General features: G+C 38.1%; 1 protein-coding gene across 1 annotated transcript in view; it reads left to right on the top strand.

Moving 5' to 3' along the window:
- Positions 1-48: 48 nt before the first annotated feature.
- PACSIN2 (protein kinase C and casein kinase substrate in neurons 2) overlaps positions 49-17,087 on the top strand; it is a 53,270-nt gene continuing 36,231 nt past the window's right edge. Inside the window, exon 1 of the mRNA XM_017745776.1 lies at positions 49-179. The gene's annotated coding sequence lies outside the window, so the exon portion shown is untranslated. The remainder of the gene's footprint in view (positions 180-17,087) is intronic.

Raw genomic sequence — 17,087 nt, 5'->3', positions numbered from 1 at the left:
GGGTTCCTGCAGGAGGGGAGAGCTCCCTGCTCGGGGAAGTTTAGTGACCCACTCGGTCGGTGGTGGTGACCGCTTTGGTTTGGAGAGGGCAGGAAAAGAAGGCAAGGATGGACTCCTAAACTTGAGCAGCTGGGTTTTTCCTCCCGGCTTTGAAATCCCGGCGCCCCGGATGATGGCAGGTAACGATGCTGGTTTGGTGGGAGGAGGTGTTTCTACGGGGGCGAGTGAGGGTTTAAACTGCTCAGGGCCTCCTGAGTACCGGTTATGACCCAGCTCAGTCAAGCTTCTTGGTCTTGCCGTTGCTGCCTTCTGTCTTGACTTTCCCTTTTTTGGCCTGTGGAAAGAATCTCCTCATCTCCTAGACCGAAACTTCTGTGTGAGAGACAGACATCTCTTTATGTGCATCGAGGCTACCTGGTTAGGGAAGAGCAGGATGTGTACAGTGTCTGCCTGGCTTGCTGTATGTCTTTCTCAGCTGTCTCTGCTTGGAGTGACTCAGAAGCTGATAGATTCAGTCTTCTGAGCCGTCATCCTTTTGCCTGAGCAGTAAAGGAAGCCAGAAGGACACAAGTGGCGTACGTTGTCCTTTGTAAACTGAACAGTTTGAAAACTAAATGCAGTCTCTCAGTTTTAAACGCTTGGATTACTTGATTAAAATCGTAGATTAGCTAGGATAATTTAAAACTAGTACACCACTGCTCACGTTTCCTGTACCTGTTTGTGTAAGTCTGATCATTTGACCCAGATTTGGGTAAGAAATGAGCCTTGGATATGCTATGCACTTTCGTTTCTGTTGTGCTCTACGACCTCCTGCTCAAAAGGCTGCCATGAGACTGTTTTCTCTTGCTATTGGGGAGTGGGTGAGGGATAACCTTCTGCTAATTTGGATTTAATGCCAGCATCTGATCAGCTCTTCTTTAAAGCCAAAAACCTTTCCCTTGCTTTTAAAAGTTAAAACAGTAGTAGTGCATTATTACAATAGCCATAGTGAAGGCTACGTTATGTAAGCAGCTGAGTTTTCATTCTGATTTTAGTGCAACAAAAGGATCATTCTCATCTGCGATGAGACAAGCACCACTTTGTTGCTTTCTTGGGCAGGGTGGGCACACATGACATTATGACTCTTATTTCTGCTTAAAGGTGAGCAGTAACTACAAGAGTTTGCCAGCTGTGTTTCAGATGGTCAAAACTTGTTAATTGCATTCTTTACTATTAAAGTTATTATTACCAAGGGCTGATGTGCTGGCTGTTTTATACCTGTACCTGCCTGAAATTATATTTTTTCAAACTTGCAATTTGCCTTCAAAGATAGTAGTTATATTCTGCCAATTATGACTGAATCAGCTGAAGCAGGAGCACATATTAGCATAAGGAGCATGTCTGTTTAGCACAGTGCAACATCATTTTAGAGATCCCTGATCTCTGATACACCACAGCTTCAGTGTGGTGAGCAGGAGAGGTGTGGAGGTGCCACCTTGCCATAGCTGTTCTATGCTCAAGTGCTCCAAACTCCCTTTGGGAAGGAGTTTACAAATCTGGATCAAATTTTTCTTTTTTATGCCTTTGAAATACCATCATAATAAAATGGCTTTTTGACTGTGGTCTAGATCGTTGTGATCTATGAATGCTTTTAAACAGTGCCTTCAGAAGATGCCTAGATGATATATTTATCTAGTGGGTAGATGTCTGCTTTCTTTCCTTTTGATGAGCCACTTGAATGTTGGTCTGAAAATCAGTGAATCTGTTATTTTTACCAGGTGACATGTTTGGATGATTTAGTGTCAGGCATGAGAAGTTTTGTTCCCCTGCTCTGTCTGTGGAGCATATGGGCACCTTTTCCAGCTCTACAGCTGAGTGAGCTACGTGCTTAAAGATGTCCATATGTCAGCTCTGTGCTTCCCTGTGTGTGGTTAAAATGAGCTTGAAGGTGACTGTGAGTTGAATGCCTATAAATGCAGGCCAAGAAGATGCTGTGCTTATTGCAGGAATTGGATGAAACGCTTAGCAGTGCTGCCAGTCAAAAGTTGCCTGTGCTTGTACAAATCTGTGTTGTAATACAAAGTAGCTAAAAGGTAGCTTTCTGTTTCTGAGTTGGTGCCTGGTTTTCTTAGCGTAGCAGCTCCTGGAAAAAGTGCATCTTGTCATACAATAAACCAGGAGAACAGTAGATGCAGATTGAAGATGGGTTTTGTTTAGGTGGGGTTTTTTGTTGTTGGTGGTTTTTCTTGTTGTTTTTGTTGTTGTTTTGGTTTTTAATATGTATTTTTAAACATCCATATAAAGTAATATATGAGTGCCTTTTTTGGTTCTTGGAATCTCTGCTTTTTTAAAAAAATACTAGGATTTAATGACTTTCTTGTTGCCTGGGACCTGGAATGAAGTATCTAATGCTTGAATTTAAGACTAGTCTGTGAGATGAACAACTTCTTTGTAACATGGGATTTAATTCAAGCTCCCCCAGAAATAATCCCCAGAACTTCAAGAGGTGACTCTGTTCTTTTCAACTAAACTCAGTTACTGATTTTTGACTCAATGTAATGATGGCTTTTTCCCAGGAGATGAAAAGAAAGAAGTAGGGAATAAAACAGTGATGTAACTGTGCTGAGATAAACCAAGCTAAGTGTTCTGTGGTTGAATAGAATGCTGTATTTAGTATGAATGTTACCTGGCTGGTTGGCTCACTGGGGTTGAGAAGAATAACCTGGAGTTGACAGTAAAATAGCTGCTGTATTCTGGGGTTGGTTTGCAGTCTCCATAGTCCAACTTGTCACGAGACTTGAATGTTATTCCTTTATGTGTTATCCTTTAAGATGCTTTTCTTAGGGGAGGGGAATAATCCAAATTTCTCTAATAATGTTGGTCTAGAATCTGCCTTGATGAGTGCTCCTTGGAGTGTGAGAGATTCTGCTTGAGCCGCTGGTGCACTTGCTTAGAGTCCTGTGGATCTTGGTGGACAGGATGTGTCAATATTTGAGGAAGTTCCCAGCCCTAATTAGTAAATAGGGGTAGAACTAACATGGCTATTGTAACACTGCACAGTAATCAGCTCCAAGGCAAAAAGAAAATGTCTCTTGGGTTTTAAGTAAGGTGGTTTGCTTCAAATTCTTAGAATATGCAAATATTTTAAAACTGTTCTGGCTTACACAAGGTATTGTAAATATTTTGGTAGTATTGGAAACCTGTGTATTGAACTGTTTGGCTTTGGGCTAGTGCATATTGTTAACTCTTTTTGCTTGTGTAGGACTCTTCTTTAAGAACTAATTCCAAGGCATCTGTAGACCAAAATTTTTAAACAACCTTCTGTGCCTTTTATCACATACCCTAGAGCAGTGAACAACAAGCCAGACTACAGTATAACGGCAGAAATGGTGAGAATGAGAACTCTGTACGGTATTATGAAGTATTTCTTTGAAAGAGTTTTACTGAAACCAAAAAGGCTGGATTTTATGTAATCTTTTGACATAAACTTGTAACATAAATGGGCAGCACTCAGACTTTAAGTGACACTGTGAACTCAGAGGAGTTCACAAGTATGTTCTAAGTATCTTCTTCTGCCTGTTGTGATTAATATCCTGATGTACTTGCAAGCTCTTAGCTTTTGATATAAAGTAATAAGTTGTTTGTGACTACTAAAACTGGCTGACCTTGGTGTTACTCTACTGTTCATTATGAAGTCTCTTGTTACAGAAGTGTGATATTCTTTCTGCCTTATTTTGTTGTGTCTTTGTGCATGAGTAGCACAAATAGGGCTCAAATCTGACTTTCATGTATGATGGTGCATTAATCTCTCCCACATACCAGGTGAATGTATTGCTACCTAGTGATTGTAGCAACAAAATGTTGTTGACTGGGCTCTGAAAAGACTAGCAGAGTTTTTTGTACCTGGCATCTCACAGCCATGGTTTTGGGTTACAAAACCAACTTGCACAGAACTTCTTACGTGGCATAGTAATAGTAGCTGAATATTGAAATAAGATTTTTTTTGTTGTTGTTCTCAATAGCAGATGCACAGCCACACTTGATTAATTTAAAAATAATATGACAAAGAATATAATGAGCTGAGTTTTTTTCTAATTTCTGACTTAATAGGTTAAATAAAAAGTGCAGGGTGAATATGCTTAATGTGCCCTTTTTTAAAGGGGTAATGTGAAGTACAGATTTCAATAAATAATCTTCCATGAGTCACAGCACAGGACAAATGGGACGTGGTTTTGGTTTGCCCTACGTCTCTCATCCTCTCCCTTAATTGAGACTTTCTTAGCAATTTGACAGATACCTACCTCCCTGCTGAGTGGAACAATGCTGCTTTCTTTTTGGGAGAACTGATAAATGGGTAATAAACAGGTATAGATCTGTTAAATGAACTCTGTGTATTTAATGGAACCACGTGCATACATCATCAACTTGTAGGCATGCTTACTTCCACAGTCTTTGAATAATATTCTTAAAAACATTTCTTCCAAAGTCTTCAGGTTCTCTCTGTCCCTTAGTAGTTAGAGATAAAAGCTTCAAAACTCTAATTTTTTCATTTACCTGTAATAATCTAACCACTCAAAGTCATCTGATATCTCGTCAACATAGAATTGTGCTTAACTTATAGGAGCTGCTGAACAGCTTGCTTTAAGCTCTAGAGGGAATTCATCTGAAGGACATTGTTCTTAAATTCTTGCTGTGTTGAATGAGGTTATGGTTCCATTCCAAAATGTGAACATGCTGTTTTACACAGGAGAAACTGGGTAACCATTTCATTTACACAACTTTTCTTTAGTTTTTGTGTGTTAGAGAGCTTCATATAAAGAATGCTGTCGGTGTAGTGTCATTCAGATACAGAGAGAAATAAATTGAGTGGCTAGCTCTTCCTCTTTTGGGCAATTAAATTCTTGGAAACTATTACACCCACACCTGGGAGTATTGCCATCTCACTGTCTGTTATTTTAGGGCTCTGAGAGTTGATGTTTTTGTCATTTTTGAAAGCTTGTGCAACTGAAAGTGGTAACAACCAGCACATATGGATAAAGTATAATCAACCAATAATGTTTGATTCATAGTGCCACTTCCCAAAGCACACTTCCATGCTGTCTTAAGCAGAGTCCTAAATGGAAAGTTAAGTGAAAAAAAGTTGTATTTTGTTACTGTGTCATTGATGGCCTATGGTGAGATGGCCGTGGTTGGATGCCAGGTGCCCACCAAGCAACTCTGTCACTCTCCTCATCTGGACAGGGCAGAGAAACTGTAACAAAAGACTCACAAGTTGAGATAAGGACAGGGAGAGATCACACCCCGGTTATGATCATGGGCAAAACATACTAAATTCAGGGAAATTAATTTAACTTACTGCCAATCAAATCAGAGTAGGGTAGTGAGAAATAAACCCAAATCTTAAAACTCTTTTGACCAATCCTTCCTTTTTTCACAGGCTCAACTTCACTCCTGATTTTTCTGCCTGAGTGGCACTGGGTGACAGGGAATGGGGATTGCAGTCAGTTCCTCACACATTTATCTCAGCTGCTCTTTGCTCTTCACCCTCTTTATCTGCTCCATCATGGGGTGCTTTCCATAGGAGATGGCTCTCCACAAACTTCTCCAACATGAGTCCTTCTCTCAGGCTGCAGTTCTTCACAAACTGTTCCAGTGTGGGTCCTTTCCAGGGGGTTAGTCCTTCAGGAACAGCCTGCTCCAGTGTGGGTCCCCCACAGGATCACAAGTCCTGCCAGCAAACCTGTTTCAGCCTGAGCTCCTCTCTCCATGGGGTCACAGGTCCTGCCAGGAGCCTGCTCCAGCCTGGGGTTCCCATGGGGTCACAGTCTCCCTTGGGCTTTAATGGCTGCACTGCGGGATCCTCCATGGAGTGCAAATTTGGCTGTATCCTCAGGAGCATGTGTTGGAGATGGCTTTAATGAATAGGCAGTTTTGGTATGTGGATCATGCATTAGCATTCTGTAGACATTTCAAGATACTATCATTTGATTAAAGAGATTTTAATTGCTGCGGCTCTTAAAATCTTTAAGTAGGTTGATTATCCAGGTGCTAATAGCATGCAGAAGAAATGCAAAAGGATGATTAATAGATTTTAATCCAGGAAAGAACCATTTGTAATCATGTGATCTTTTCTGAAAAAGACCATCCGTAGGACTTGTGTGAATGAATCCCTGTTGGAATTTGATACAACCACAAGGAAAACTTCCTATTTAGAAAAAAAAGGATGTATAGTCTACCACAACCCTATTAGGTGCCCAGTTAGCTAATTAGTCCTGCTGTCTCTAACAGGGTAATCTCTCTGATGTATAGTCAGACAATATACACTTCTAGCTGCCTACCTAACAGCACTTTATTTATATCCTGTGATTCATTGAGCACGTTCAACTGAGCATTCTGCTCCATTTCAGAATTCCTCAAACGTGATGCTTAAAATATTCATATTTATGAGATAGGGAGATTAAACTTTGTCTTGGTACAGTCCAATGCAATTTGCAAATTAGGATCTTTAGGTTATGCTCATTTCAGCAAACAGTCCAGATAAGTTTGTTAGCACTGGTTTTGGTCTTATTTACTATTTCCTCAGGCTTTTGTAAAGATTGTCTGGGCAGTAGATCAGTCATGATTCCTGATCTGTTCCCAGGTCACCAGTAATAATGGTAAAGAGCTTAGCAGTAGCTTGGTGAACACATCCAGTTTTGTAATATTTCTTGACTCTGTCTTTTCAGGGCTTAAAATAAACATAACATCAGACTGAGCTTGTGCTATTCTGCATCTTGATCAGAATACCTTGTGAAAGCAAGGTCAGGGCTGTGTTGAGACTTAAGTCCTCAGCATAGTCACCATCACTCAGGATGGTGTCCTCATAAAAAGAAGGTGATGCTAAGAATTTGGTTGTATTGTATTTTTCTTTTTACTATGTAATAATAATTATCGACTTGGTATGCTCAGATGGAATCTTACTTCTTCTATTTTTGACTTGTCCTGGTTCTGGCCAGGACAGGATTAAATTTTGCAGTAAAATTTAACTGGCAGGAGGGGCATGGCCAGGACCTGGAGGTTATTCTGTACCACCTCAGGTCATTTTCCAGGGATGGGGGAAAGGCTCCCTTCAGGAGCATGAAGGAGGGATGCCTGGGCATTGTTAGGGTTTTTCTGCGTGCTGAGTGTGCTAGAGCATCCCAAATGATATTTTAAAATTCTTGAACAAAAGCTGGTTTGGGCTCCTAAGTCCTTTTAATTTCTAGTTTGAGGGCTAATAATCATATCACTCAAATAAGATTATTTGTCAGTATTCATAGATCTTCTGCCTCTGTTCTACATTGAAGTGAGTAATAGCATTGTTGCAAAGGTTGTTACAGTCAGGATAATAAAGGAGCTTTAAATATGATTGCAGTCTACCAATACAACTATTTCTGTGTTCATTCTGCTATCTTTTGTCATTTCTAGCTTTTGTTATATTTGTTACTGTGCACATCCCCTCTTTTCCACTTCACCTAGAGGTATTTCTGTAGGTTATGTGGTTTTCTTCAAATGTGGCTTTGGGGTCAGCTATTAAAAAGTCTTGTGTGATTCCCTGTTATTCTTGGATGGTATATTACTATTAAAATAATACTGAAGTAATATTTTATCAGATTGCCAAAGCTGAGCTTCTCAGGACAGGTAGTCACTCCTAGTTCTGTCATCCATTCTCTTTTGAGGTATGGATGCATGGTGTTCCTTTGTGGTGAATGCAGTGTGCTGTTTGAGTTAGGACATTGTCACCTATGAATCCCATACAAATTTTGGAGTTGGGAAGGTGAAACATGGAACATACATGGATGGGACCAAAGGGCCCCACAATAATGTGGCATTCTCCTTCTCACAGCAGCTTGTTGCAGAAGGAGCTGTGTGTGCTGTGTTGTTTAGTGTGCATTAGTGGCCTCTGGTAGATACCACTTAGTGCTCATGTGGTGCAGAATGTCTGTGGAGGGTTAAATGTTCTTTAAAGTTGCTAATATTTCAAGTGAGTAATGAATATTATTGCAGAAGTGTCACCACTCGTTTCTTGACCAATCCTCTCTCCCTACGTAACCACGTACAAACGCTTCCGTTGTGTGACATGTACAGTGAAGTTCCAGTGTTATAAAATGGGCTTGATTTATGTTCCCAAAGGCAATAATATAATCTCTTACTTGTATGCCTACTGCTTACACATAAGCAATGAAAAGATCTTTTTGCCTTTCTTTCAGGGTGTCAGCCTTTTTCTGAAGGGTATCTTGTGTGTGGTCTTTGTACTTGCCTACTCTTTGTGTTAGCATAACATCTTGGTGCTTGTTAAACTGGCTCCAAAGTTTGTTGCTACTTCTACTCCAGTGATAAGTTACTTCAAAACAAGTGATAGTCTGTGTTGTGACTAAAACAGGAAATCAGGGTTTTTTTGGTGGTGCTCAGCTATTTGTTCAGCTATGTGTTCCGTGGTGGTCGTGTTTATCTGGCTGTGCTGTGTCTGGGGTTGGTTCTCTGGTTCAGCAAGAAACCTTTTATTTTTGCAGAGTCATTTTCAGCTGGATAAAGCTTGGCACCTGACTTCCCAAACAGAATCGATGGCATAGGAATGGGTCAGGAGGGATGACTGGGGATGCGGCACAAACAAGATCAGCCACTGTCAGTGGAATGAATTTATGCCATAACAAAGCGATCAGACTATGTACTAAGCGATGTAGAACAGTGCATAATTTCTATAAAGTTGACCTGTAAAGTGAATGTTGAATGTAAACAAGTCTCTGTATAAGTGCTTTTATAATCAGATGTATGCCAAAGATGGTCAGGTGTAATAAAGTAAGGAAAATGGAATGGATATAAATGCAGCATCATTGTTTGCCCTGGCAGCTGAAGCTGTGCTACCTGAGCTGCTGAAATACAACTCAGAAAGATGTGATATCTTCACTCAGACTCTACCCTTACACTGTCCACAGTTAAGGGAATTGCAGATGAACTTTTCTTGATTTTTACCAATTTTAAATGCATGGATGAATACAAAATAAGTATTAAATGATATTAAATCAATAAATTTTAAGGTCAACTTGCTGGTGTTTTCTTGATTTTTTTTTTTTTTTTTTTTTTGCTTGAATATTTTGGAGTGGAAGTACCAGAAGACAATTGAAATACTTTTTCAAGTTAAACAAGTTCCAAGTAGAAAGGAGTCAAAAGTCCTTGCCTTTTTACCTTCAAAATATTCACTTGTAAATAATGTAGGTGTTGCTAAGGTTTAAAGCTGATATTTTATTCTTATGTAATGAAATACAGTATTTGTAGAAAAAAAAAGTGAATGCTAAATAATTGTTTTGAAACTCCTAGCAGATGATTTAGATTAATCTGTTAGAACATTATTGTTAATCCAAGTTTTGAAGAAGTAGCTTTAAATTTCAATTCAATACTTAATTTCCAAAATTGATGCAATTTTGTGGAAAGAATCAAGTGTGTTTTTATAATGTTAGTATCTTCTTTCCTTTTTTTTTTTTTTCTTTCTCCCAGGGTAAAATCTAGGTGTACAAAAAATCCATTCCATTGATGTAGTTTCCTAGATTGAAATAGAAAAACTGCTTGCCTACCTTATTGAAACCTCTTTGGGTTTGGCTTTTTGGGTGTTTGTTCTTTGTTCTTCTTGGTTTTGTGAGCTTTTTTTGTTCATTTGGTTTTTTTGTTTGGGTTTGGTTTTTTTCGGTTGATTGGTTGGTTGGTTTTGTGTTTTTTTAAGAATTATTAGAATTCGAGAAGTAGATTTAGTGGGATTCCTGTTACTTTTGTACTACAATACTGTCCAATCTGCTTTATTGGCTATTCTCAGTAAACTACTATTCCAGCAGATTTTTTTTTTTTTGGCAGGTGCTTAGATTGGCTACCAGAGAACATCTTAGAACAGTATTGCAGAACATTTTGTGGTTTTCTTTGTTTAATTGTTGTCTGCACTGGGAAAGGTGCCTGGGATATCATGAATGTCTTGTCTGTTCATTGAGCTAGGACCAAATTTATTATTTATGTTCATATGCACAAATTTGAGGAGATTAAAGGACAATCCATGTAGTTTTAAAGGATCTGTTGGTGAACCTTAAAATTTATTTGAAATGAGATTTGATCTTAAAATTGGTTTGAATTTGGCTAAGAAATCCTTTGTCCAAAGTAGCATATTAAGCAACTGCTTTTGCTTTGGCTTGTTGTATCCCTGTGTCAGAGAGCAACATGTGGGTTTAGTCTGTATCAAGTTACTGTATTTTTAGTACTTGGTTTAGCATAAACTATCATAGTTTCTGGTAGAATGTAAATCCTGTGAGTGGTATGGGTGTCATGAGTAAAATCTGTGCTGTGCAATGTTAATCATTGTCAGGTCAGTACCAAGCAGTTCCGTAACTGAAGAACACAGATAAAACAAGTATCATACAGTGATTCTGAATTTATTTGGGGTTCTGCAAGATAACCTATAGGTTCTTTGCTTTAGACTTTGATCAGTCTGATAAAATATGATGTTGTTTCTCTTTCTACAGAGATCCACTCAGCTGGGGTTTTTTACTAGTCCTGTACAGAAACTAAAATTGTGATTGGAGATCTCTCCTTTATCCCTCCTCCCCTTTCTTGCCAAAGAGGCTGGATAGGAAGCACCTTTGTGTCTACTTGTTGTTAGGTATTGCAGAAACATTTTGTGTAATTAAGGAAAAGTAGTGCTAAATTTAGCATGTAATTAATGTGTTGTGAACAAAATTACTAGTTTTACAGTAATAATTTTAGCAGCTTTTATGCCACCTTATTGCACAGCAGGAAAGAGATGAACAGGTTTCGATGTTTTCAAGTACCTCTGAAGGTATTTTCATTGGGCACCCTTTATGGGTTTTATTTTTTGCACTTGCGGTATTTATTTCACGTATGGATTATTTCATACACATGGATCAAATACTACATTCTCTGAGTGAATATTGCTGTCCCAGTATAGTATCTTTTGATATGATTTGTCTGAGTTGTGAATGATGTTAGTATTTCAGGTTTGAAGTTTATAGTGTGTTTGGTTTTTTCAGTTTTCAGGGATATGTAAAGTATCTAATTTAGCTAGCATACTCACTGGAACACAATTTATTAGGTAGGAGAAATACCATCAAAATCTGTTGTACAAATTAGATCTTTAAAGCTGAAGGTTTTATAAACATGCTTCTCAAAATATATTTTGAATTTGCCAAGGAAAAATGTATCACACTTTTTTATTGCAATGAATAGTTAGAGAATGAAGTTATGTAATCTCATTTCAGAAAAAAAAGCTTCTATGAAAATCTTGTGAAACACTCTTTGTAATGCAATAGCAATTAACTTGTGCAGTGTTCAACCCTGCAAATGGGGAGAAATGAGCAATGTAGAACTTACAGCTCTTGTTAAATTGCTGTGTCAACTGTTGTTGCAATCCTCCAGGAATCTCTGCATTGCTTCCCAGAATGAATTAAATTTGAGCTACTTTCTCCAGTTATGCAGCTGAAGCGGCTCATGAGAATTATTGGAATGCGCAAAGAATAGCATATTGCACCTAAGCTTTTATGTTAGAATTTCTGTAGCTGTGAATACTGAAAGGGCTGCAGGAAGTCCAACTACATAAGCTTTAAAAGATGTTTTTATATCTTCTTTCACAGTTGTTTTTCTGTCCTAAGGGGAAAAAGAAATCATCATCTCAGGTGAAAGACAAGTACAAGTAGGGATTTGGCATATATGTGTCAAAATGAAAATGCAACAGCTTCAAGTTTTGTCTAAAGCTAGCCTGCTGAAACTTAAATATTCAAGCAAGAAGTTAGGTTTTTGAAAATTCATTTAGCAATCTGTTACTTGATTTCTTCTGGTTTTGTCTAGAATTTAGAACTTCATGCAGAATTACTGGTTATCCGTGTTAAGCTGAATAAGCCTTACAGTAGTGACTTGCCTCCAAATCCTGAAATCATTGAATATATTCTGGAATATTACTGTTGAAATGTCCCAACTAGAGGACTGTAAAATGTGAGTTTAAATGTTTTTTAAATTTGGATAAGCTTTCAGTGCCTTTAACTTACAGGCAAAAGTGCTGGCTTTTTACTTGGATATATTGGATCCCTTGAGCCAGAAGCTTTTTGTGTAGCTAAAAGAGCCCTTTCTATATCATTGTGTCCCGATTACTTTGTATCAGTGACATTAGGAGGACCTTTTTTCAACCTATGTTGGCGCTGCCTTCCATTGACTTTCGCCTTTCCAAACACAAGGAAATGGACAGTGGTGATGCATTTTGATTGTCAATTGGAACCCTGGGGAGTTAGTAAAAGTAATTTCAATGTTAATTTTGCTAGGACTTAGTCACAGCTGTGAGCCAGTACTAAACCTGTTCGAATGGCCTTCTTTATTGCTGCACTGTTTTTAGGTTGAAAAGGCTATCTTTAGAAACTTCTTTGGTGAACATTGCAGGGATACAGTTCACATATTCTCATACAAGCATCCAGGGAGAATTTTGAAAAAAACCTTAGGATTCTTCTGGTATTACATAACATGCTGCAGTTCTAAATTGTTCCAGTTAGTACCAGGCATCATTATTGAGAGCCTCAGATGGAAGACCAACAGAAGATTTGTGTGGCAGCTACTATATCTTCTTTTACAAAAAGTTCTTGAAACTGAACTGCAGGTGGATGCTAGTTCTAACAAAATGTTGGCTAGACTGGTTTGGTGTCATTAAAATTCTTCAGTTTGTGTATCAATAAGACTAGACAAACAAATATTTCTGAAAGAATAGCTGCCTTCCTTTGAAAGGAGTTTTAGGTACCAGTGGTAGAAATGCAAGTCTGAAGTAGTTTGGATTTAGAGCTTTATCTCATGCCAGTGGATGTTACAATAAAAATATGTTCAAATGATAAGGAACAGATTATACCAGGAGGTACCATGCCCAGGACAAAGACTAATTGTTGAACATGGGTGTACCAAATGAATGTTTTTTCAAGCTTAGTTACTTGAGTACCTGCAATTTATGTCATGCAAAATGGACCATAGCGAAAAACCTGTGTCATTACATGGATTAAGTATAATGTAAACTTTGTGTTGTACCAATACTATGAAATTTTTCTTCAGGTATTAGAATTCTTAGTTAAAGGATTAGTGGATGGCTTTGGCTGCAAGATTCAACTGCGTAGCCTTGTACTTCAGCATAAGGAAAAAAGGGGACTACAATTGTGTGTGTGCAGAAGGTAAAGAAGCCAATGAAATGTAACTGGCCATGAGAATGGCACTGTAGTTTTTGTCTTTCAGAAGTTGCATGATGTCTTGTGAATTGGTAGATAATTGATTGTAGAGTCCCCATCACGGAAGACTTTGTGACTGGACAGGGTGCTAGGTAATCTCAGCAAGGTTCCCTTTGCCATCAAAGACTGGACTAGAGAGGTCAGGCTGTTGCATGGTTCTGTGATCCTTGTAACTCGACAAATACTCAGCTGAAGTATTTCTTATGGGATCTGATTACTGTAGGAGAGTGTGGCTGTTGATCACTCTTTGAAGAGATACTGTGTAATCCAGCCTCATCTGCTCCCAGGACTTGTTTTTAGGATCCTGTGACCCTCACTATAACCCTCATCTTTTCCCAGTTAAAATCTGGCATAAAAAATACAAACAGATCTAACTTTTATCTTCTGTGGAACCGAAAAGTAATGCATTTTTTTTTCCTGATGAAAACAAATTCTGTCACAGTTAACTAGATCATCAATTGTCAGACTCAAATGAGCAGAATTTCCAAAGCTAAAGTGTCACTGGTCCATGACAGGATCAGTAAACATTAGCCTTCTTTGGTTTAAAATTGGTGTTTTCAGCTGGAATTACAGCTACAGGCTTTTTAAGATAGTATGACAAAGTAGATAATAAAGTGCCAAGAGTTGGACATTGCATTTTCAGTTTCATAAATAACAAGGTAGAGAATAAATGTGTGTTGTCTAATGAATCAAGGTTATTCAGCTCTTGAATACTCTATATAGCACATTCTTTACTAATGCTATTTTTTAGATGTGGTAAATTAGAACTGTTTTTTAAGTGTATTATCTGTTTTCATAATTTTGGGTGACTGATGCATCAACTAGATATTTTGCATCAGTGAAGCAGCTATTTTATCTTTCAGATGTAGACAGTTGCATAAGTTTTTTCAATATAAACTGAATTTCAAGTTAAACACAAAAGGAAAGAAAGAAACTGCTATAGGAGTATTTGTGTGTGTACCCTTCAGATACTTGTGCCACAGGTTAATAATACGTAATGACAAGAAAATCCATACAGCGGGACTCACCATCTCTTTGTGCTTTTAGTGTTCTCCTTTTAAATTGCACATATGTCTTAAACACGACTTTGCCTGTTCTGAGATAACCTTAGTAAATACTCCAAAGTATATTTAAAAAATATTTTTGAAAATTGTTCTTTCATGTGCTCTGTACCCTTAAGCTTCAGGAGTAAGGACAAAACAACTTTTAAACAGCTGTGGTCTGAGACCTGATGTGATTGTGTGAAGGTTCCTTGTGACCCTGACTCTTCAGCTGTTGAGCTGCCTTTATTAGGAGCAAGTGTTACTGAGCTTGAGGCTGGAGTTGCTGAAGGGATTCTCTTCCTGGGTTAGAGAAACTTCTGGCCTTCTCCAGAAAACTTAAAATGACTGAGGAGTTACCATGGGTACTCTTTATTACTGGAGTTGACATTAGCTTTGTGGGTTCAGGAGACTTTCTAGAGGTGGGCCTAATTTTTCCAATAGTGTTTATATTAAGGCTTTAAGCCTTCAGAACCAGAAGTGAAAAATGTCTGTACTTAAGTTTCACAGGTGTTCTCTCCTGAAATGCTCTTGGCTTGAACTGTGATGTTAAAGAGGGTGATTATGAGAAGTATCGTGTGTTGCTTGTAAAATATTATAAATAATATCTTTTAACGTGCAATTTCTGTCATGTATTTTTCATTGTCTAATGTTTTTTCTGCAGTATTTCTTATATATCTATTTCTATATATCTATTCAAAATCTTATATATCTATTTTATTCCACCATATGATAAAGACAGTTAAATGTGAAATTTATTATTCATTGAGTAAGCACATCACTTGGTTTTCTTATTCTTGGGGAAATAGAAATCTTATTTTCAGTTAAACTTTGAAGTTATTTTTGCATAATTGAAGCTTTCATCATGCAGCTGTTTCAGCTGTTGAACCATTTAATCCTTTTTTTGATTCCTTTGCTGCTCAGCCTCTTAACTCGTGAGCCATATGGAGATACGGCTTTATAATGGCAGTCATATGTAGACAGGTGACTCATTTCAGTAACCACAAACTATTCTAGAGCACTGGCTGAGATGATCCTGAGAGCAGGGACACAGCCTTGCCTGCAGTGTCATGGTACAGTTCCGTCTGTGTTCGTTGTCACCCTGCCCTGGCCTTGGACAGGAGAGTGGGGATATCCCAGCTGTCAGCTCAGACAGAAACCTTGGGAGACAAATGTGGGATGGAATCTAGTGAGACATTCAAGCTGGACTCAGAAGCACAAGATCACTTGCTAGGTTGTAAAATCCCTTGGAGGTGGTAGTGCTGGTAGTGCTTTTTATAAAATGGCTGAAAATCTCAGTGTGTTAACCATTGCTCTAGGCTGTAACTCTAGTGGCTGGGTTTATATGTTTGTGTGCAAATAGACCATTATATATGTGGTTTATGCGCAAAGTACATGTTAGAAATCCAGCTCAAGCTGTTCCTTTTGAGTGTGTGCAAGTTCGATGTTGTAATTCCAGAACGATTTTATTCCATGATACTAACTTTATTCAGATTACTTCATGTTATTATGCATCATGCAAAAATGAATTCTGTTGAATTATATCTTCATTTAAAAGATGATGTTGCATTGAATATAATGGCTCCAGGCTTTCTGGAGTCTTAACATAATGCAGTTTTTCAGTTTGATGATCATATGTAGAATGATTTGCAGTAGACTAAATAGCTTAAGAAATTTGATCACTTTATTCTGAAGCTACTTGTGCCTGCTTTTCTCAGCTGTTACAACTATCATACTGCTATCTGGTGAGTGTAGAGGTCACTGACATATGAATTAAGTTAAATTCAAAAAGAAAAAAGGTAAGTTATTGTACCTTTAGCAGGAATTGTTTCTGGGTTTGAGAATGGTGTAACCATTTAAAATGCTGAAGTTACTCAGCAGTATATATGATGAAAAAAGTCAGTTGAGTAATTGATGCTTTTAGTAAGACTTTCTTTCAGTACTGTGATCAGCTTTGGTCCTATTTGATATTAGTCTTGAATTTTCAGCAGTAGGGTTTTTGAGACTCTCCTCTTGAGAGAGCACTAAATTGAGCTTGGTTGGGATTATCTACCTTTCTTTTTTCTGTCTTCTGATTGTTCCCCATGTGCAGGTTACATGCTGCTGTTTCAATGCTCCACAGTGGTGGCACAGCTTTATTAACTGCAAAAGCACAATGGTGATGGTGATGCAAGAACTGTCAGTTAATGGGGCCTCTTGTTCCACTTTCCTTGAACTTCAGTCCAATTTAGGTTGCAGAGTAGATGGCTGACCTACTTGTATTTTGGTCAAGCATTAATTTAAAATGGCATAAAAAGCTTTCCTTTTCCTGAAAAGCAGGAGCAGGGTAGAAAAGACCACTCTTTCTGAGGTTAGTTGGCCAAATTTAAGCATTCATTTCACGTTGTTACGTTTAGGGATTCCACATTTAAGTGATTTGTGTGTTTGAGAGCTGTATAAGGTCATGTAACATGTATCCAGATCGCTGAAAATCATGAGGAAGACTGGCTGCTCTGCTGTGCTTTCTTTTCTAAACCCTTAATAAGATTAGTGAAACCTTTGCAAACCAAAGAAAAGCTTTCACCTCCTCTCTTGCCTAACCTGGATCCCATGTGCCTCTTTTAAGCAGCACCTTGTTTTGCACACTGAAAACTCTAGGTTTTTCAGTTGCATTAGGATTAAAGTAGGTTTAAGTGTACTGTGTATGCTTAAAAAAACCCCAAACAAATCAAAACCAACAACCCCTCCCACTTCTGCCTTTGCTCGTCAAATTACATATACAGGGAAGGCCATAAAGTATGATCTCTGATCCTAATATTTAAGA

The sequence above is a fragment of the Corvus brachyrhynchos genome, unplaced genomic scaffold (assembly GCF_000691975.1).
Source record: "Corvus brachyrhynchos isolate BGI_N302 unplaced genomic scaffold, ASM69197v1 scaffold209, whole genome shotgun sequence".
Taxonomy (NCBI): domain Eukaryota; kingdom Metazoa; phylum Chordata; class Aves; order Passeriformes; family Corvidae; genus Corvus; species Corvus brachyrhynchos.
Note: the sequence above shows the minus strand (reverse complement) of the source record. Positions and strands in the feature narration are given on the sequence as shown.